The 23231-nt window shown below is 43.0% G+C and overlaps 1 protein-coding gene across 21 annotated transcripts in view; it reads left to right on the top strand.

Annotated features, from left to right (window-relative positions):
- Positions 1-23231, top strand: part of LOC111833245 (protein-methionine sulfoxide oxidase mical3a-like) — a 74371-nt gene that overhangs the window by 4302 nt on the left and 46838 nt on the right. For 18 of the 21 annotated variants that reach the window (XM_023791301.2, XM_023791317.2, XM_023791304.2 and 15 more), the window contains exon 2: positions 4823-4989. The exons of 2 other annotated variants lie outside the window; for them this stretch is intronic. The gene's annotated coding sequence lies outside the window, so the exon portion shown is untranslated. Of the gene's footprint in view, positions 1-4822; positions 4990-12216; positions 12583-23231 lie in introns of those variants that run through there. One more of the 21 variants, XM_023791302.2, reaches the window with a different exon arrangement.

Below are 23231 nucleotides of genomic sequence, written 5' to 3'. Positions count from 1 at the left end.
AAAATGTGCTAATTGTGATCTCTCTGTCCAGCAAGGATGTTGATCTTTCTGGTTGACATCCTTCTTAAAACAATTGCTGACTGTATGTGCTTTCCCCGAGTGAGTCACACACATCTATCTTCATTTGATTGGTCGCACTTCTACTGAACTGGTTTAGTGTTTGAGTTATGCATGCTCTTACAAGAAAGATCTGAGGTGGCTCATGTGGATTCTTGGGGACTGTTCTGCACCTTTGTCTTGCCCTTTTTTGGCACGCATGCTATTTTATTCTTGTTTTTTATTTTTTGATGACAAATCTGTAGTGGAGACAGCTGACTTAAAACTGAGCCGCCTTGCAGTCAAAGGCATTTCAGATCAATAAAAATACATGGCTGGCACCAGAACCCTGAACACTGAGCAGTTAACAACAACAACAACAACAACAACAACAAATTTATTTTTGTATAGCGCATTATCACAACATTACATTGTCCCAAAGCGCTTTACAGCATCCCCACCCAAAGCCCCCAGTGAGTAAGCCATAGGCGACAGAGGCAAGGAAAACTCCTTCACAAGAGTAAACAGCGATGCTGATTGGATGTCTGAGGGTCAGTTCTATGTCAAGGAGACCTGGGCTGTCATGGGTAGGCAGACAGCTGATTGCTTTGGTCATGTTTCGGCCACATACTAGATTCGATCCACAGGTTGATTCCCATTATACTGTAATTATAATATTAGTAATTTTTCCTGATAAATGTAAAGAACTCTGGAGAAGAATTTAATTAAACATGAAACTAGATGCATTCAAGTCTCACTGGTGTTATGTCATCACAACAGCTTATGGGAATATCTTAAAAATGACATAGTTCCCCTATCTCAGTATCTGTGGCTTAGAGTAGGGGTTCCAGACATTTGAAGACCACATGACTAGTGGTTGGGAAGCCCTGGATTAGTGCCTACACACTGTCCAACTCCAGAGTCATAAACTGTATGAGAATATTGTTATTCTTGTCAGTGCATTCATACTGTATGGCTATAGACTGGCTACAACAAGTATGTGTTAAACTTCATGCGTAAGCGCTGCATTCTGGGCAATTGCATCCTCTGCCTCATTCTCCTTTTATCAGGGAAGGCACAGCCAAAGTCAAAAGAGATTATTTTGCTTTCAAACTTTTTCCGATCCTGCACATATGGTGATGTTTCCTTTGATGGTTGTCTTTGCCAGTACCAAGCGTCATGACTGGGTCCAAATGGCATCCAGCAGTGGGAGATCAGGAGAAGAGAAGGATGTCAGTGTTTTGGTGGAGGTTGAACACAGTGGTTCTCTGGAAGAATTACAGAGGTTTGGTTGCCAAGCTGGAAGCCTGTTGGGGGGGGAGATTTTAATAGTCTTAAATAGTGAATGACCATATCCTGGATCATCTACTGGGTTGGCAGCTTTAACTGTAAGGCAGATCCACCCAATACTGTATTACACAAATCTGCAGGACAGGGGTACTTTTGGTGTCTTCCTGAGGCTCTTGTGAAAGACGATGCCAAGGTGTTGAAAAATGCTACCAAAGTTACAAAGGCTGTGAGCTTGAAGTGATTTTCTGTGATATGCGGGATCTCAGTGTTAGATCTCTCAGATTAAGTGATAGTCTGCTCTGCAGAGGACAACGTCAGACAGAAACCAGGGATGGAGTGTACAGGGAAGAGAGAAGACCACATGTAGCACTGTGGTACAGCTGTTCGTTTGGAAGTTCTGGTTCAAAGGTTGTGCTCTTGTGCGCTAGGACAGGTCAAGATGTCTACACTCCACGGACATCCTGATTTTGCCAAGTTCAATGTTTCCCTGGGTCAACAAGGGAGGGGCTTGCATTTAATTTCTTTAACCAATCACAGTCTTCATTATATGACATCATCACACTGGTCTGTTTTTTTCTCATTATCAAACTCAAAACTTCCAGCCATTGTGGTGTGTGGCTGTGAGCTAAGCCTCTGTGCCTGTGATAGGAAGGTTCCCAGTTCAAGCCTTGTTATTATTGTTATAATCATCAGTTTATGAATAAAGATGCACCTTTACATCATCCTGTACAGCCTTTGCAGGTGAGCATATTCCTAGGTTTTGGATCTGAGACGTCCCTTAACAAAAGGCATACATGACAAAGTTTTTGACACTTTATTGCTCCATGTGGGGAAATTTTCGTTTATGCCTCCCCCCACTTGCTCTCTCTAGGTGAGAGCAAGCTGACTGTGAAGGGCAGCCACCCATAGCAGCACCCAAGGAGCTGGGGGTTAAGGGCCTTGCTCAAGGACCCATAGGGATGGGGTGGTGAGGCCAGGCTCGAACCAGCAACATTCTGTGATTACAAAAATATACAGTTGTTTGAATTTAAAAAAATGTTAAAAAGGACAAATTGTGCAACTGAGCATACATGGTGAAAACCACTTCATAAAGCTTTTGATTAAAAAAAGTAGTTGAGTGAGAACATATGTCAGTTCTAGTCATGCTTTTGTCTTGGCCTTATAATTACTTATAAATTTGTGAGAATTATAAAAGACATGATCCTTGGCAATAAGAAGTTATTTTCTCTGATGTTTTAACTTATTTACAATTAGCATGGGTTTTTTTCTTCAGAAGAAAATGCCTGTTTGAGTTCAAGTGTTAGCATACGTTTCAAGTAGCACAATATTAGCCGTTAGCCGTCACCCTTCCAAAGGTCGGGTCCCTCCCAGGCAGATGTGCGGCTTGTTTTCGGGCCTTTGTCTCTTTGTCATAAATCCCCCTTTTGTTCGAAGTGGAGATCACGTGCCACCTGTTGTTGAACAATTGAGGCAGAGAGGTCAGTGTCTCCGAGGGGGAAAACAAAGAAGGTGTCCTGGCGATATAGAGGTGGATCGTCTTAGTCTTAGTCAGTAAAATGGTAAACATTGCCGTTACACACGTGGCTTGTGTTGTGGTCATGTCGTGCTTGCCATACGTTGCTCAGTGTTGATCGCATGGTTCCTTGTAGGCACTATGAAGGGAAGTGCGTTAGGGGTCAAATGACCTTATCGTCTTAGTGTGTGAGATTAGCTGGGCAGAGTGGGTGTGGTTTGATGGAAGCTCCCCCCCCCATACTGCCAGCTGGGGCTTTAGAGCATCCAGTTGGTTTCAGGCAGCTGACATTGACTGTATGCTTCAGTCTAAAGTACAGCCGCACAGCACTATGTCAGATACATATCTCTCTACTATGCCACGACAGTTAGCTAGTGTGCATGGAGTTTGAATTTGGGATGGAATTGAATTCATCACAACAGAGGTTCGCAAAAAGTAAATCTTAAACCAGACTTGCTCAGAGTTAAAACCAGCAACGATCCGGGTTTGGTCAGCCTGTGCTTGGATCAAGGCACTGCTCGGAGCATGCATTGGTGCCAGGCGGGGCTTAGCACCAAGTGTCATGGGACGTCCGTAGATGCAGTCACAGTGCACAGCTGAGCGATGACATCATCCAGCTGCAAGGGACAGCAGTGTGTCTGGATGTGGCGCATCCTAGAGCGCTGAGACCGACAGGACCTGGTATGATTCCAGCTCCCTAGAATTTGGTCTCAGTGGGAGCAGAAGAATTTGGCTACAGTTAAAATAATGCTACTTAAAGAGAAAATTAAACTGAAAGGTTAGGATATTGGGTCTATTGAGACCAGTACAAGTATGAATACTTTAAATGGGGATTAAAGTTCAACGTGAATAAGTATGTTTGGATTAGTGTGTCTGATTAACCTGCATCAGTTACCCACAACCACGAGAAGCAGTCCTCTGTTACATCGACTGCTGTGCTCTCTGTGCCACACTGCCAGGACATTGTGTAACGGAGTAATTAAGAACTTCCTCACTGCAGTTTTAACGAGGAAGGGACCGGCGGGTGTCCTCACTCCTGCCGGGTGACTGGACCGGCGGAAGACCCAAAGGGAGAGAAAAAATGCCGCGTGGTGTTGGAGCTGGAAAAATGTGCCCAGACAAAGATGGCTTAGGGTCAACAATACCTCACTGAAGGTATTACAACATCACTGGAAAAAAACAAATTGCAGAGCTTTACCACAGGAAATACATGGAATATAAATACAATTATAGTTATGTCTAGAATATTTCTATCACATAATCACATTCTCAGGCGACATCTGTTAAAGTTTGGTACCGCAGTGCTTATGCTTCGATTTGCTGATTTAAACAGAAGGTACTTATTCTATTAAACACGGATGTCTGGATCATCTGAGCTCACTCTGCTTTTTTGTGTTCCATTTCGTACTCCTTGCGGACTCACACAACGAATAAACAAATCAAGAAAAAAGCTTATTTAGCTTGTAATTCAAGAGGTAGGTACTCTTTTGACTTTCATTACTACTCAAGGACTGATTCTGCGTGACCAAGTGGGTTAACATTGTCTCCACCAAAGTCAAATGAGGCCGTTTCTTCTTTTAGGCTGCAGCGCCATATTTTCAGTCTGGTGCGAAAAGTGAAGAAACACCACATAGTACTGGAGCTGTTCCATGGTTTCGCGTCTCTACTCAATTGAGGATAAGTACTGTAGGCCTGTGGCCCTCCTGCTGACATCCAGTAAATCACACAGCCAATAATCACCGCTACCCTCTCCATGTCTATACCAGAGCTGTGTCAGGGATGACTAGAAAGGCAACAGAGGGGCTCAGTTACCACTAGATGCTCGAGCCTCTCCAAAGCATGATAAATACGGCCTATTTTTAGGCTCCACTGATCTCGGAGGAGCAGCTCTAGGTTGTGGAGACACTTGACCTGTTGGAAGTTTGGATGGGGAGTAGAATCCACAAGATCTCCCCTCATGTCTTCATGTTTCCTCACCCCTAGGAATTGCTCTCTCTCCCAGAGTGCGAAGCCCTTTGTCCTGTGAGGAGAAGCTTCTCCCAGACCATTGCAGCTCTGTGGTCGCCAGCAGGGCCGGGTTCTTTTGCGGATGACCAAGAACAGGCTGCAATTAGGAGGCAGCCACTTCGTCTGGACATCTGCTTGGGCTCGTAAGTGCAGCCTGCTCTCAAGCGAGACCCGACTGGCTTCTGTGTGTTTTCTCAGCTTTTCAGTGGATCGCACCGTAGGAAATTATAGGGGGACCGAACCACTTTGATTCATATCCCCTCAAACTGCTAAATGTCCGATTTTACTTTTAGAGATATGTCTACGTGTACTTTTAATATTTAAGACCAAGGTTATGGTGTGCTGTGGGGACTTTGGGTACTATTTCTGGACAGTAAATAGAATAAATATGATATGTTTCTGTCCAGTGAGATTCATGCAATATACCAGCCAGGATTTTAAAGTGTGAAACATCTGCTCTCACAAGAGCTTGAAAGGAAAAAAAAACTATAAATATTTACAATGCTTACATCTGCATTGCTTACTTATAAATGCTGTGTGTGATGTGCCAAACCAGTTGGTATATTCTGATATGCACACGCAGAGAATAGAAGCTACCAGAAGGCAGGTCATCTTACACTATCCCTGGTGCATCTGTATTAGCAGGCCAGAGCCATGTTGGCCTGGTTCTTCTTCTGCAACACAGAAGGTTCCTCCTGTTCTTTCCCTTCGAAACTACCAAGTGACATTTCTGCATTTAAGCAATTATTTTTATTAATTCTCTCCGCAGGCATGCTTCAGAGGTCATATGTATCATTTGAATCCATGTATACACACGTATTGGGGTAAGCTTGTTTCCCACGGTGCAGCTCGTTCCGGACTCTATGGCTGTGCTGTCCAAGCACCCCCATGCTCAATGGCCCCCGACCGCCCAGGGATGGGTGCTCTGATTGTGGCCACTGGGTTAATGATCACTGTTCTGCATTTATGGGCTAGGCAATGAGGCTCAGCTGTAATGGAGGCTGCAGCTTTAAATTAGAGAGACACTAAGGAGCTCGGACGGCGTCCTACCGAGAGGTCTGCAAATCCTGGACCGCGGATGCGTCGCTGTAACACACAAACATGCCCTTGTTTCCCTGGCAGCCATAGAAATGCTTCAGTTCATTGGGAAAGCAGCTCTGGGATACACAAGCTACATTCCTCCAACTATGTACCCCATGTTGTCGGGTCTGATTTCCAAGATTCATGACTGTGATCAGGCTTCCAGGCCTCAATGGACTCTCTTAATTTTGCCCGTGAAAGGGTTGAAGGTGTGCAACTGATAGGGTTATAATGGCAATGTGAAGGCAACTACGACTCTCCCAGACTCACTTGAAGAGCTCACCTTTGACAGAGATGAAGTGAAATAGTTGGGGCAGCAGATGGCAAGTCGTACCATGTAGATGAGCAGCACTCGGATGCAGAAATAAGATATGTGGGAATTCATGCCAAGCAGAGATCAGAAACTTATGTGGCTCTCTCCTGGAACTTGCCGAAGGGGTTACCACAGGGATAATTATACACATAGCCTGGTCATAGCAGCCATGGAAATAGATTCATCTGTTTGGAATGGTTGGATGAATTGCTATGAAACACGCTTGTTTACCACAGTGTTGACCTTAATTTAATCCGTTGTTGTGTTGAGGAGACTCGCCTTCATTCTTTTCCCCAAGACCATCAACAATATCTGATGTCCAGGGCTGGTTGCTTTGCGAAGGGAGAAGGGCCCAAGCTGGGATTGGGGGCCAGCTGCTCCTCATGATCTTATGTATCACCCCTATAGACCTTGGGCTGGCCCTGTACATGTTAAGAGGGTCCAGTCCAGTCCCGGATGCTAGGTGGCCAGAAAACCCCCCCTTGTTGTGGCAGCACAAGCCACTTTGTAGGCCAGCATTATCCGGAGGAGGAGATTAGACTGTCGATCCTGTGTCCCCTTTGAGCTGAGTGTGACCCTGACTCAGAGCTATGCCTAGTGGGACTGCTCTGGCAAGAGACTGGGCTCTATTAGTGAGGATCGGGCCTCAATGTGGCCAAACTTGATAGGTGAAAAAGGGGCTTCTATTGTGTGCACTGATGTAATTGCAGGCTGCTTGCTTTTTGTTCTGGAAAGAACACAGGTCTAGGTGCAGACGCCTATAAATGGCATCTCCAGCCTTGGCAGGGTCATTTTACAGGGATCCAGCAGGGCTGTGTGCTTCTACTCACGGCATTTTTCTCCTGGACATTGTTGTGTTCTCCTTGAGTTACACATTAAAGTTTTATCAAACTGATTTAGACTTGACACTAAAATTCATTTCTGCAACGATAAGAACCACATTCTGTGAATGCTCCCTCTGCCTTATCACAGATCATAACAACTGAGATGTGTAAATTATGCAGGATGTTGGATTGGCCTTCCTGAAATGGTTTCTGATTGGCTAAGGTGGTCCAATTGAAATGCTCCCTGCCAGGCTGAAGTGGCTACTTAAAATGCTTCCTAATTGTTTGAAAAGGTCATCTTACACACCTTGTGCCTTGTATCTGAGAGTCAGTTGTCATGAAGCCCAGTTATGAGTTACAAATGATTTCATTCTAGCATATAGTTTACATAGCATAAATATATTAGCCAAGCATATTATAGTTCTGATAGCAAGAACAGTGTCATTCCTGTAATTGTTTCCAGCACTGTAATCTATCCAAACATGGTGGACAGAGATGAAGATGCATATACGTAACTTCACTGAGGATGGTTTTGATCAGACTAACAAATCATCTCTTTGCGTTACCATTGTCCTAGAGGAATGTTATCAAGCTGTCATGACTTCAAGGGGTATTCTGAGAACCCTTTTTTTTTTAGCTGGAACACTATAACTCCAACCCTGGACTATGAAGCGGGGTGACCTCATTGACGGCCCACAGAAACGATGACATCCTTCTCCTAGTGCAGATGGGTCTAATTAAGGTTTAACGTTATCGCTCTGCCATTCGTCTTGGACGGTGTTTGTCCTTGGTGCACCTTCTCTGGGTTTTGTTCAGACATTGGCGGGAGGATGTAAAAGCTCTGGTTCCCAAATATGGTATCAAATGAACAAATTTAATGTCCTCAGCTGGAAACCCTACTGTTTGTGTGCCGTCTCTCTCTTCCACATCTGCTGTGTTTCACCTGTTGTTATGCTGCCGTCTGTCAACAGTCTGCAAACTGAGTAAAAGTCCAAGTCAAAACGTAATGAGAGCAAAAAACTGTAGGCCTGTTGGTTTTTCTTGGTTCCACATGGCAGCAGACAATAACTGGAAGGTATTTAGACTCTGATCTGTCAGTAACGCTGATACAATAACTGAATCCATCTTGGCTGTATTTTGTCATGTTGTTATTAGTGCTGGCCCTATCACATGGTTAATAAATATTGTGTTTCTATCTTTTGCATCATGCTTGTACAGTCCCAGCATACAGAGAAAAATATCTGTTTGTACAACTGTGTCCTTTCTTCCAAATAAAACGCTGTCTTTTTTGTGTGCTGTAAATAGTCCCTTCCACGGCCAAGCTTTGTTTAGATTGTTCTAGAAGATCTAGAAGTCTTCCTCGCCGTTGCTGTTTCTGTGCCCAGGCTGCCTGACTCACAGAAGTCCATTCTGCAAAGTGTATTTGTTCAGTCTTTACCAGTCATTCAGGTCACCCAGCCTAGACTGTCACCCCTGCCCGCAAAGATGCCCATTGTGTCCTCACAGGAGGCCAGAGAGCCCTGCCTTTGTCAATGTTTGCCTTCCCTCTTGTTGAATCATGAGTTCCTCTGGTCTCCATGACAACAAGCACTGGTCCATACTGTATGCTGCCACTGTGAGATGGAAGGGACACTGATTGATGTCCACCACACAATCTAGCCCTACTGCTACGGCTGCGTCCCCTGAGAAACAGCAGCAGCACAGTCCACGATCCCTGTGCCACAGACGCTTTAAAAAATAATTACGGTGCTGCTTGTAACTGATCTTCATTGTACGTAATACTACAGGACTCACAGGATGTAGAAAACCATTTTTCCATGCATTGTGGGTAAAGCATCCACATACACATTATCCATAGTGTTTTGTCAGCTACATAGAATTAACTTGGGATATAGTTTGAAATGGTGGCTTTGTGACCAGCACTCTCATCTTACGCCACCAGGGCTGAGGGATTGGTGCTGCTAACTTACCCATATCAATGTGTATGTGATATGTGATGGAATCCTGTTCGGGGTGTACCCCAGCCAAGTACCCGATGCTGCCTGGGATACTCTCCAGATACTCCCATCACAACGACCAGGATAAGAGTTCAGTAGATGGATGTTGTATGAAATATATTTTAAGACCACAATACCACTTGTCCCTTTGAGTTTTAGGTTGATTCACTTTGATTAACGTCCATCCTGTATAAATGCATTATCTCCATTTCAAGGCTATGCTGATATAGTGGCTCAGTATATTGACACTTGATACCTTTCAGTGTTTTTAATGGGGTTTCCCAGGGGTTTCCTAAAATAGCTCCCCGCCAGCAACATTTCATCCAACCAAGTCAACTGCAGTCAGCTGTGATTCTCTGGTGTCTCATCCTACGTTCAATTATCAAACCCGAGCTACTGCATCTAGGTCAGCCTGCTCTGTTGGGAGGAGCTGAAGAGCATACACTCTTGTTACAGTTGGAAATGGCAATCTTCCCTCAGTGAGTGCATGAGGTTTCTTAAAATACAGTTGAGCTGTCATTGCCATACTCCAGGGCCGGCTAAATCAGAATTAAAAAAACACCATATTAGATACTGCTTATGGACAGTAATGGTTTTATAGTTCATTTTGCTTACATGAATTATAACAATAAAAACTTGTATTTGCAATATATAACTTGAAATTGAGTATTCCGTGTTTCCCTGTATGTGCAGCCAATACAGGTTTCAGTATTTGCTTATAAGACCTTGCTTTACAATGGTGCGATAGCGATGCACATCCAGTAGTCAACTCTGAGTTTTGATTTGTTCCTGGTCGACCAGTATACTGTGTCGTACTTTCGGGCAATGATGGCATCCATATTTCATCTCATACAGTGTTTATCAAAGTGTTGTACAGTGTTTTTCTTTCTGTGTTTAATCAAATAAACTTGTATTTATGTATTTACTTTTCAATTACTGGTATTTAGTGAGTTACAGAAAATATGCCTTTTCTTATACAGTGACAGTAGTTATTTTTTTACTTATCATAATCATATTCCACTTACAATATTTTGCACTTATGATGGGTTCATCAGGAGGTAACTACATCGCAAGTCGAGGAGCACTCGTATTTAATAGACATCAGAGCACGATAAACTTATCGAAGCTGACAAAACTATTACCATTTCTAAGCATGAACAAGTTTTCATTACGTAGCATTAAGATGTAGTTCCAATAGTCGTTTATTGTGCATAATGTTACCAAATTCAAACAACAGATAATATTTTCACAGCTGTTAGCAATAACATTGTTTGGAAAAGAGAAATGTTTTGAAAGACTTGATCATAACCTTGGAAAATGACCAGAGGCATTTATTCTGACAACGGTCATTATAATGCTGGATCTCAGGCGGGAACTTAAACTAGTGTTAACCCTTTCAATGGTGTTACGCGCCGCTGTTGTTCGGCTCCGCTCCCGGCTAGGATCACTCGGCTCGGCCCTTGCTCCGCCTCCCCGTCTGGACCCCGCCCACGATTCCCCGCAAGACCGGCCGTCACTTCCGTCCGACGGAAGTGAAAAGCCGGACAGAAAGAATCCTATGCAGCTTAATGATACCAAGTGGACCTGAATGAGGCACCAGTACTTTTCCCCCCCACAAGTTTATTCCCCATAATCACCTTTAAATGCCCATTTTACAGGGTCATGGGGATCTGCAGCTTATCCCAGAAAACACAGGCACAATCCTGGCTAACAGACAATGTCCACATGCAGCAGGATGGAAATCACAGAAGCTGTAAGGTGACAGTGCAACCCCCTGAGACACGATACTGCTCACTTTGTGCATCTCATACTGCTTTCGAGGCAGAATACACTAAGTTTTAAGCTCCAGAAGGGGAAATGTAAACCTCGTGTGTTTGCTGGTTAAGATGCCATTACAGCGGAGATGAGATTTCTCAATCTGTGTGAAAGCAAGGACAGATGGTATGGTGGGTGTGATATGATGCTATCAGTGACTGCCAGTTTAACCCTATGGGGCATAATAAAGAAGTCACAGAAATTGGGTTAAACCAGTCAGTGACTAACAGCACATCATAACCACACCCGCTGTGGTTTTTCAAATCCCTCACTGGTATTTCTGCCTCCATCAAGGGCAGGATATGCTTCCCTAAAGCTTCGTAAATATGCTCCCTGGCTTCAAAAGTTTTGTTAATATTTTTCTTACATTATTACTTGAACTGAACCAGTAAAAATTCAAGATAAAACCCTTTTGTATGTTTAAACTTTTACAGTGTTTTTCTTTCCAACCAAATGTCTGTTTAGATTTACAAAATTATTTTTGGTGTATGTAATTTGAAATTACGGGAAAAGCCTCAGTGCTGTATTCCAGAAAAATAAGGTCGTTGGTGTCAGGCTCAGATTAGCTATCCTCTCAAAAAACGGATTACCGTCTTAACCCACATGGTCCTGAGATTTGTAATTATTTAATATTGTGCCTTACTGTGTATGCATTTATGTCTCTACCATTCACAAATCAAGTGATTTTTAGAATTAAAAATTCCATTTTCTAGGTACTGACCTCTGGATTGGGAATTTTTCCCCTTACGTTCTTTACGCGGTAATATGCTTATGGTGGACGACAGGAATCTGTGCTCGGCTGCAACGGCAGAAAAGGCTGGGTTAATGCGGGAAAAACAAATGGTGCTCGGAGGTTCTGTAACGTCAGACCGCCGGAGGATATCTTCCTTAGCGTGACACATGGCTGCAACGAAGTCTTCCTAACACTCAATCTTCTCAGATAAGGGTTTATTTTTAGGCGGGACACGCTGGTTCTCCATGGAGGTGAGCTGGACATGTTCCCAGAGGTACTTTTGATCCTTTGCAGGCAATAATAATAAAGTCTTGTTATTTGGCGATAAACAATTTAAAACAGAAAATCAAGAAAATGTGGTAGGAGAGAACTAACACCACTGGACTCCACGCTCAGTTTCAGCTGTATTAGCGATAATAATATTTCTACTTCCCCGCCTTCGGTCTGACGTCATTCTTTGTATATCCAATTAGATTAAACGATGTGAAAACACGCCGAAGCGTTTCAAAAATAGGGGGATGGTTTTATAGTTAACTGTGTTTTGAAAAAATCTTACTTATAATATGTAAACTATTTTAATATTTTACCTAAAATATTATGTAATAAGTAGTGAAAAGTTATTCTGCGTTTAATTTCTGTTGTATAGATGGTTTATTGTTTACTGTGTTTTAACGTTGTCCCCCTCGAAACCTGCCGAGGTGCATTCGTCTGCTGCGAGTTTGCACCTTCAATCTTGACAAACGAAGTACTCCTGCACTTGGTGATTTCATCAGATTATATCAAAAAAAGAAAGTTTGGGAAGAAAAATCGTCACGACCAGTCTTTTTTTTATATATATATATAGAATCGTGATTTTGCTTCGTTTTAAATGTCAGATGTGGAACCTGTTATACGTGTCAAAGTTTGGACTAAACTTCCAAAGTCTGCAAGGGGAAAAACCGTTTATAACCACTGCGCCTTTGCCGTGATCCTGGGTAAGTGCAGTGTTACTTTATCACCGGGACCTCACGTTTGATGAGTCGTGTGTGTTTTATGTATATTTCGTAATATCAAGATTTTAAAGCTGAGTGATATTCTTTATTGGTGGATACCTGAGGTATGTCTGTGTCGGAGCTTAACCATGTGTTAGTATAATTTACCCCGTATATCTATGTCGATCTTTGGGGGTCAGCCTCCAGAAAGTCCCTCCTTTAATAATGGTGGCCCAGAGGGTTCTTGGCGTTGAGACTTGGTGCGGACGATTCCCTTACAAACACGCCACCGCAATCAAACACGACCCGCGTAGCCGCACCGCGGCAGGTTTTGTCAACAGTAAATTCAGCAACGACACATAATTATTTAATAAGCTATGGCGCTGACCTTGTTAGTTTGCGGCTTTGCGGTTTCATCTAGTTTTACCGCCGAGTAATGCATAATGACTGGATTCCTCTTATTCAAGAAATGACTTTAAATTGATATCTTACATGAGTTTAACAATACAATGATTTTTATAATAATTTGTCTTCCGGAGGTGTATGTTTTCTCAGCATTCTGATACTGAGCTGCTGTATGAACAGCTTTAGTTTTTATTGTCTTTTAAATATGATGGGTGCCAATAACACTGCCGTGTGTTACTGTGTAAATCCCTGATTGTGACCATATTGGTTAATTTTTAGATTGGAGAATATAATGTGCTGGTGGAGTACATTTTAGGTTTGTTATATATTTGGGCCTGGTAGATGCAGGGTTCTCCGACAGTTTGCCTGTAGGGGCCAGCCTTCTTGGACAAGCCTAGGAAAACATTTGATGCGGCATCTCTGTCTTTTGATATCTTATACGTTATGCATTTTTTTTTTAATCCTACCGAACTTAACATCCTGTCAAGGGTGTACCCCAATCTAGTGCACTATTACTACCTGGGGTAGGTTCCTGCCCCGCCCAGGATAAACAGTTACAAGTAGGATGCATGGTGGTGTTCATATGTGACTCTATAAAGAAGTTTGCATTGGTGATTTTTTTATTATTTTTTTGTCTGCTAATTTGTTGGAGCCATCGGTCACATGTGTCTGCACTTACATTGATGGATTGGGCCCTCCGGTGACCTACATTGAAAACCGAAAGGAGAGCTTCTGGTTTACCACCTCATAACAGAGGGCTGAATGAAGCCACAGCTAACTATAGGTGGACCGTCACGGCCCTCAGCCAAAGTCAGTGGCAGGCATGTCCTGCCTATCCGCTGAGTCAGAAAATCGCGAGGGACGTGGAGCTGCCCGGAGATGAAAGGAAATCCAAAAGCGAGTTCTCTAAAGCTCAGCTGTTTCCTAACGGGGACAGTAAAGAGGGGTAAGCGGCTGAGAATCCTTGTGCGTTAACCTTCAGAGGCATGGATTCCCCCTTTTCAGCCCTCACACCATAGCTTGTATCAGCAGAACATATGTGGCATTATAATGTTTTTTTGCTTACCATGAATTTTGGCTGGTCACAATAGTGCCGGAACCCTACTGAAATTGTATGATTATTATTTTGTTGTACTTAATACCCCCGGCCCAATTTTCCTTACTGATGCATAGAAGAACGCCTCTCTTTGAGAATTAAAGGCAATATATTCATTAAGTGAAGTAGAAATATAATGCAACTTAAAACTACATTGATTGCTTGAAAATATGGAGTTTTAAGAAAAACAAGCATTTGGGTCCTGCAATCATGCATAGAATGTAAGTATGTTGTAAAGTGTTTTTAGGCCGGTTCTCTGTGAGAACATGTTTGCAAGTCCCAGCTCAAAGTACAGAATTACCAAAAAAAGTACCTTGGGTACTAAAACTTTTGGTGCTGGCTCTGAAGTTCCTGAAAGTTCCGTACCGAAAACGCCCTTTGGTACTCATGACCTGCTGTCTGCAAGTTCAGGTCTTGATTAGTCTTCATCTTTTAGCCTTAAGGATTAGGACATTCATTTCTGAAGACCTGTGAAAATAAGAAGCTTGTAAAGGGATCAGTTTGCTTAAGCTTAATCTTAGACGGTGTCTAAAATGAGGCCTTATCTTGTTGCATAAGTTATGCTGTGTTTTGCAGTGCCTGCGGCAGAAAAGGAATTTGCCTTTTAAGAACGTCCACTTGCGTGTCCTTGCCAAAGAAGCCAGTGGTTACTTTTGCCTGAAACCTCTGTCACAGACTAATTCATAGATAGGCAGTTTGTTCTCCTCTATACACTTATGTCACTATACAAGGTCGCTGAGTCTTTACTGGTGACCCTTTCTGTGAGTGGGCATTGATTTTCTGACACTGTGCAGATTAAGTGTTTGTGGTTAACTGGAACGTGAGGTCTTTATGTAACTCCTTAAGATGCTTCTGAAAAGTCTTCTTTGAGAACCATACTCATGTGTTCATCTATTTTAAGGCTGTGCAAACTTAGTTTTGTTCATGTCAGTTGCTATAACAACCCTCATTTTGAACATTCCCAAGCTGTTTTTGTGTTGGTGTGACCGGGTTTCGCGAGAACGTTCTCCATGTTTGCCCTCTGCAGGCTGCACTCTGGTCTGTACGTTCATTTCCCGTTTGAAGGGACACGTTCTTCTCTAGGAGGATGCTGTGCTTTTGAGTGTCCTGACCTGCTAGTGTTGGTGTCCTTTCCTTCTTGGGAAAAGGATGGAACTTTTCCTCATTGAACTGCACTATTCACCCTGTCCCCGCCGTGTCTTGAAGATAACTAGATCTCTGCAGGCTACCCTGATTGCTGTTCATGTCACACACTTGAGCCCGGAAGTGTGCCGGAATTTCCTCCATCCTTTCAGCATAAGAGCTCCAGATGCCTGCTTCCTCAGCAGTGGTCACTGGGCATGGCTGCCAAGTGCCAGGGCAGTGGGCGCAGTCAGAGGCGGGCTTTATGAAAAGATGAGGCATAGTTCTTGAATCCCTATTTCAGCGACATAGTTTCTCTTGTGTTTTTTTTTTTTTTTTTAAGAACTGATACTTTGTTTTTTGGCCCCCAAGTCAGCCCGCACTGCTATGGGCTTCAGCCCCTTCCCCCACCTCCCACAACCGCATCTATTATTGTTGGAGGCTCTAAAGCCAGTCTGTCAGAGCTGTGTTTATTTCTAATTCACTTCACTTGGAATGATGATGAAGTTGATAATTAATGCAGTCAAAGCACTTGCCTGCAGTAAGTTTGCCAAGAATTATGGGTAATTTGCCTGCTTCCCATGGGGCGTTCTTAAGTGTTTTTTGGACTGAGGACCTCTTGTTTGTTGGAAGTAGAACCAAAAGCTGTACGACTGTTCTTCCTCCACGATTGAAGCGCCAGTGCTCCGCATGCCGGATGTGGTCTTGGCTGGACCGGTCCAGTTGGAGTACAAGACCTTGATGGCTGGAACTGTCACGTCACCCTTTTAGGCATTAGTATGAAGAGCCACGTGCACAAGGTAGCCAAGCTCAGCTGCTTTCCTATCACCTTATTCTTGATAGCCAAGGGGAAAGGTGCTGAAATTCATGCCTCATCAAGTAGGGCTGTTTTGTGGACCACTGGCAGGCAGGGTGCCCTGCTTCAGCAGAGTATGTTGGATCACACCTCCTGTTCCAGGAAGATGAAGGTTGGAAGGTTCCCTCCTAAATGCGGGGAACACTGTGAAGGAGACCAGTTTGCTTAGGCAGTTTATGGTCATTACAGGGTGGAGTAGTGTCGCTAGTCTGGTCACCATAGTGGTATGTAGCTTAAATTTGTATGGCATGCTTAAAAGGCTTTTTTTGGATTGGTGTTTGTTTTCTGTGGGTAATCTAGAGGGCCCTGGATTGCCAGTGTCTTGTATTTTAAAGGCTTCTGTTGCTGGTATCCATCCATATATCCACCCTCCCCACCCCCCCACTTCGCCAGGTTAATGGCACTTGCATTGTGTGCAGCTCACAGGGATTGCCGTCTGTGTTGCGTAACATGTGTGGTCTGTCCTAGCCTATAGGCAAGGTCTGTGTTCAAGGTTGTTTCATCGTCAGTGGAAACCATTATCGCACAAAGTGACAGGTGAGTAATTTGTCTTTCATGATTTGCTTAGAAAACATCAACGAGGAAATTCCTACTCCTTCCCTCAAGCTCCTATGTTAGCTGTTGGTTCTAATTTTCAGTGCTGGTGCCCTGGAGTTTTGGCTAATAGTTGCACTTCTGAGAATTAGCTCCGTGCATTAGAAGACAGACCTCTGTATGGACCATCGTCTGTTTAATGGAGGGAGACCAGCTGTATCTATGTGCTTCATTGGCAACACTCAGATGCTTTCATCACCTGATCTGCAGATGTGATCTGCTTGTAAACCATCATAAATGAACGTTGTAGCGTTACCATACCATATGATTCATATCATAATCTTTGAAGGGGTTACTAAGGAGCCTGATGGATGGGTTCATTGTAGCTCCTGGACTCTGAGAATCGACTCCGGCAGCTGCTGGACCTACAGCTGTTCTGCATAACCCACAACCGATAAGTCTGCCTTGTCATTGGGCAGCAGTGTAGTAAGCAAGACGTGCAGAGAAATTTGATTGCCTAACACTGCCCTGGCTGCCTATTGGTTTGAGGGAGGAATGCATCACGTGACTTAAGGAATGCGTTATCGGACTGTTAAGAATCTTCTGAGAAGATGCAATTTTTATTCTGCTTTCTGCTCCAGTGCTTTGACTCCAAAACACGGGGTTTGACCTTGGTGACTGTAATGGTGATTTGTGAGGTTTATCCAGCTTTCACAGTTTTACTATTTCCTAATATTAGCCCTGAGCCCAAGCTCTTGGCCACTGCCAGTGACTTTATATGGCTTAGTGTAGTAACAGAAATGTAATAACTGCAAGCCGTTTCATTCTAAAGGTTTCTTATTATGTTGGTGCTTTGTGTATCTGTCTGTCGGTTGTATTTTCTCTGGAGTGTTGGCTGAGGTGCCCTGTGTTTTGGGTAGTGGCTGGAGGAAGTCCAGGTGATGGAGGGGCATCTTCAGAGCTGTGAGTGACAACTTCCTGTGGTGGGAGCTTATGGCGCTTTTCCACTGGCATACAGTAACCGAGCTGTACCTGAGCCGTACGCCGAAGAGGTACTAGTCATAGCATGGTTCCAACGCTCTTCAGTTTTCCACTGCAGAAGGGTCGGCTCAGTAGAACACTGGAATTTCTGACCATGTCATTGCGAGTACCGTTCGCCTACTTGACGATGAAAAACAGCCAGTTCACAATACGACTCCGGCACGGCTCGGTTCTTGCTGACAGTGGAAAAGCGCCATTAGAGGAGGGAGGAACTTCATCATGCCCAAGTAAGGCCAGTTCTTACCCTAACAAAATGATGGGCAGTGGTGAAACTTGAGCCGTTTTTATCCAGTTAGATGTGCTCATTGTTGCCTTATTTATTTATGAGCTGTTGCTTCTAACGGCACCTGCTCCCTCAGCTCCACCGCAGGTGTAAGCCGATAGCCGGCTGCTCTCTAGGCTTAATTGCCTTTCCAGAAGCGCCGTGTGTGTACCCACACGTCTTCCTCTCGTGTTTTGTTTTTCATACCGCTCCTTCTCCGAGTGTGGGCAGCCCAAGGTAGAAATTACCCCATGACTCATTTTAGGTCACAGACCTTATAGAAATCCTCTGCCCCCTTCCAGTTTAAAAAATGAGGACCAGAGCATCAATTTCCAATAGGCGTGCCGTGTGGTTATAGCAGTAGCAAAATATATTAGGCGGGGCAGTAATTAAGTAGTGTTACAGAGTTTCGTTGTACATGTACAATGACAATAAAGATATTCTCTTCTACCCTCCTCCTCCCATTGGATACTCGCCCAATGAGAGTCGGGCTTGGAGTACAGGAAAGGGGGAAATGACACCAGCTGCCTTTCCACCACAGGCCCCTGATTCCAAGCCATTTTTCCAGAAATTTCCATGAAGGTTCTCACCATGTATCTCAGAGTGCGATGGTCACATCTGGCAGTTAACATGCAAGGTAGATGAAGAGCATTTTAATGGTTGGTTTCTTTATTTAAATAAACTTTGTTATAACTGGACTGTACAGTCATGTTTGCAGTTATTTTCAGAGTACGTTCTCTTTGAAATATTGTTTTGTTTGGTTAAGAGCTAAGAGGTTTGGATGAAGCTTAATGAAGGATATATGAGCTATGAGTGAGTATCAGTGAGCCATATAGGGCTTCTTGGAGGTTTGTTATGGGGTTATTACAGGGCTGGTTATTAGGCAGATACATGTTCAATCAGCTGCATGATGATAGTTAGCTGCAATTAAGAGGACTAACTGCAGTCACCCTTGAACAGGAAGCACATGGCCACATCAGGCTCAGTAAATGGAGAGCAAACACATGAAAGTTCCATCCCCTGGATTTTGAATTGATTGGTCATGCCTGCCTTTCCTGGTCTTATTTGCTCCGGAGTCATGCAGTGCCATATCAGGAAGGGTAACTAATTGTTTCTCAGGACAGAAAAAAATATCTTGTCTAGAGAAAATTGGGACAGGGAAAGGGAGTCATTTATTTTATACTTAATGCATGATATCATGATTTTATAAATACTTGGAATCCCTGTGGTTTCAGTAAAATCCAGGGTTGTACAGGCTTGCTGTACAGCCTCAGAGTTTCAGCCTATCACACCATTCCCAATGGCAGATGGGGTATGCCCAGCTTAAGTGGTTCTACATCAGGGCTGTGGATGGTGCAGGATCAAAATCACAGCAGATGGTGCGGCAGACCAATGTGCACGTGCGAGCCGCACGCCGGCCTCCCCAGCTGGGGCGTTCTCCCAGACCTGTGGTCTGAAAGGTTGGTCTCTGTTTGGTTTTGCGTTCCCTCCCCTACATTGGAATAAGTGGGCAGAAAGTGTGACTCAAAGCTTGCTGCCTTTGCTCTGGAGAAGGGAAGTAGTACCTCTATTTATATCACAAAGTGCGTGCTACCGTACTTTCAACAAGAGTGTTTGTGGTCTGTTATAAGTTTTCCATGAAAGCCCTTTAGTTTCTCACACGGAAATGCCTTAAATTGTTTTTCTAAAGTAGTTTCTTTTACATCTTTATTTTCATCTAACACTTATGAACTTGCATATGTGTTTATTATGTTTGCTGTACAGCCCTGACTCATCCTTGCATTTAAAAGAATATCTCATGTCATGGTTTCCTTACTGGGTTTCTGAGTCTAGATGTGCCAGTCCGGCCCTTCGGATAAAGGTGGAGATGGTCCTGTGGTTTGTCATCCCAACCTTTTTGCCTGGATCCACTCGTCCTCGCTTTAAGCTTCCTTTCAGCGGTTATATAAATCATATAAATAATAAATTATTTATTATTTGACGCGACTTGATTACATCATTTTTGTGGGCAAGGAGCGGAAATTTCTCCGGTAGGGCGGTATAATCAAAATCTCTCCTGCTGGCCAAATTTTTATCGTATACCGTTTATACCGTTTATACCGCACAGTACTACTTTGAGCTTACATGAACCTGGATGCCAGGGCAGCGATGGAGGTGGCTTTGTGTAGGGCATATGCACAACCATATGTTTTTATTTAATTTTCTCCCCACTCCTCCTGTGTTCTATTGCTTTTATTATGTGTTTGTTAGTAGAGCTGCATGATATTGGGGAAAAAAAATCAGATTGCAATATTTATTCTTTCTGCGATATATATTGTGATATTAGGGATAAAAAAAAAAATCTAATTAGTTCAAGTCGTCTAGTGGAAGTCGTCATTAATAAATTGGACAGTCAGGCTTGCGTAGGGCTCCGTTGTCCGGCTGGACCACAAATCCATTGTAGCTGCATAATATTGAACCACAAAGTTCCGTTTCAGCTTCTGCCTTGCATTTCTTGTACGGCTTCGGGATGGCAATTTCTGAGAAATAGGTCCTTTGACGGTATTATATTCCGCTTGTCAAGCGACCGGATCATGTTTTTAAAACCCTCTTTACCGACGGTGTTAATCGGTACCATGTCTGTTGCAAGATGGAAAGTTATCATATCGGTTATTTTTTTTTCTGTCGTTTGGAACCTTTCTCATATGGCGTAACACTGGCAAAGGCATCTGAAATGGTGTTTTTGCTTTGGACGGCAATCAGATTTTGCTGTGCCGATTTAAATGACCAAACAAATTAGTTGTGTTTCCCCGTGCTTTCTGTAGCCGAAATAATTCCACACAGACGACGTTGCATTTCTTTTTGCAACAAAATCTTAATTTTTTCAGTGTTTTGATCCTGTTCCTCACTCATTTTTACGCTGTAGAGAAATGACGACTAGAGGGAGCAAGTTGATTAAGAATGTTTGTGATTGGTGGTTCGTTCTGTGATTGATATGTTTGTTAGCTGCTCGTGGAAAGCTGCGTGTCGGCTCTGTATTCAAAAATTGACCTAAATTATATTAGACTTTTGTTGATTGTTTAAGAATAAGAACAGTGTGACATTTGTCAGTTTAGCAAAAACACCAAAAGTGCTGTCCACGCCGCTTAATTTAATTTGCGTTACTTTACATCGCTTGTCCTGCGATGTGACTATTGCACGTGCGTACGTTGCGATGACGATGCCGAAACGATATATTGTGCAGCCCTCTTTCTTAGTGTATTTGTTTTTGTCTGTTTGATACCTCTACAAAAGATTTTGTTTTGAGCCAGTCATTTATCGAAGATGTAGGGGGTCTTTCCGTGTCTTGCGGAGCACCAGCTGTCCATGACATCACGTGGAACTCCTAGAGATCCCTTACACTAAGTGTCTCTACTGGTGTATTGGATAAAAGTACAGATGATCCTCTTCTTACAAACTTTCAACTTGCGAACTTTCAGACATACGAACGAAGAGGACTGAAAGTCCAAATTGTGTTCATTGGGCTCCCGTTTCCTGTCCGCAATATAAATTTTTTTTTTCTGCACGCCAATAACTACAATTACAGAAAACTGGTTAAATTTGCAGACAGCACCAAGGTGGGTGGTGTAGCAGATACTGATCTAGCAGCAGAGAGGCTACAACAGGCTCTTGATTTAATTAGTGACTGGGCTGATACCTGGAAGATGAAATTTAACATAGATAAATGTTAGGGGTGTAACGATATTACAAACCGAACCGAAATATCGCGATACACCAACCACGATACGTATTGCGAAACTCTCGTGGCGTACCGCGGTACTCACGCCCCCTGCTGCCCATTGTTGAGGTTGACGTCATTTGTCTCTAATTTAAACACATCTTTATTTTATCACATTTGATTAAATTATATTAGTAATGATGAGCTTTTGTTCTAAATTTTGTTCTAAATATTATATTCTAAAGTTAGTATTAGAATTTTTTTTTCTGACTAGTCTATAATGGAGGTATTTATTTAATTTTTGTTGTTTACTCAGGTATCCTGACTGTACTAAAAATGTGATGGCAAAGTTAATAAAGAAAAAGTTTAGTTGTTCTTGTTATTAAGTGAATCTATTGTTCCTTAGCATTGCTGTTAAGATGACATCAACCCTAACCCCACAGCAAACAGAAACCGAACCGAACCGAACCGAGGCTCCAAAACCGTGAACCGAACCGAATCGAATCGTGCCTTTGGTGTATCGTTACACCCCTATTAATTTCCCTTTGGGATAAATAAAGTATTTTTGAATTGAACTGGGATTTTAGTTCCTTCACCTTTGTCTTTCTCAGCTCGCTTTTCGGAGGGAAGTTAGTCGTACTTTTTATGAACAGTCCGAAAATGCCGATCCACATTTCCCTTCTTCGGAATAGGAACGGTAGACTGACAGATGAGGCAAATGCACTTCGAATATGACATGGTGAAAAAGAACAGTCCTCCTCCCATTCCGTATGGTTGGTCCAGCTCCTCCATTCATTTTTATACCCTTTCTTAAGTTCAGAAGAAATAAATTGGAGGCTAACTAGGCGACTCTGTAGCTTGCTAGAGATTTGCAGCAGCTGGTTCGGTTGATCCATCCTCTATTTTTTATGCTATGCGATCTACCCACACTACCTTTGTGATCGACCAGTAGATTGCGATCGACGTATTGGGCACCCCTGGTGTAGACCATGTGTACATCGGAGTGGATCATGAAAACAATACTGGGACCGGCGAGGAAGAAAAAAAAACGTATCCATTTATGCGGTCGCATCAATGCATTGGATCGTTTGCCGTTGAATCGATACATCGATACAAATCGATGCATTGTTATGCCCCTAGTAGTTAGAGTTTGGAATAGTCTTCCTGCTAGTGTAGTGCAAGCTAAAACCCTGGGTTCCTTCTAATCCGAGCTAGATAAGAGTTTAACAACTCTGAGCTGTTAGTTAAGTTCTCCCCAAACAAGCTTGATGGGCTGAATGGCCCCCTCTCGTTTGTAAATTTCTTATGTTCTTAATGATGTTGAATAACGACTTACAAACAATTCAAGTTATGAACGGCCATTCGGAACACATCTCATTCGTAGAGGAGTGTCTGTATAAATCTGGATTGTCTAGCCTCTAAATATTTTGGTTGCCGGATAGAGCCATTATAAGTGAATCCTTATTTGTTTGTTTATAAGGGATAAAATGTTTATTGAAGAGCTCTTTTTCTTGACCATTTTGAAGGACTTTAAGTAGCATAATGAATTGAATTGATGTGATCTTTGTCACTTTTATTTATTTATTGTAAAGAAGAGCATAGAAGCAGATATTCTGGTCTTGATTTTTAAGTACCTGGT

The sequence above is a fragment of the Paramormyrops kingsleyae genome, chromosome 1, assembly GCF_048594095.1.
Source record: "Paramormyrops kingsleyae isolate MSU_618 chromosome 1, PKINGS_0.4, whole genome shotgun sequence".
Taxonomy (NCBI): domain Eukaryota; kingdom Metazoa; phylum Chordata; class Actinopteri; order Osteoglossiformes; family Mormyridae; genus Paramormyrops; species Paramormyrops kingsleyae.
Note: the sequence above shows the minus strand (reverse complement) of the source record. Positions and strands in the feature narration are given on the sequence as shown.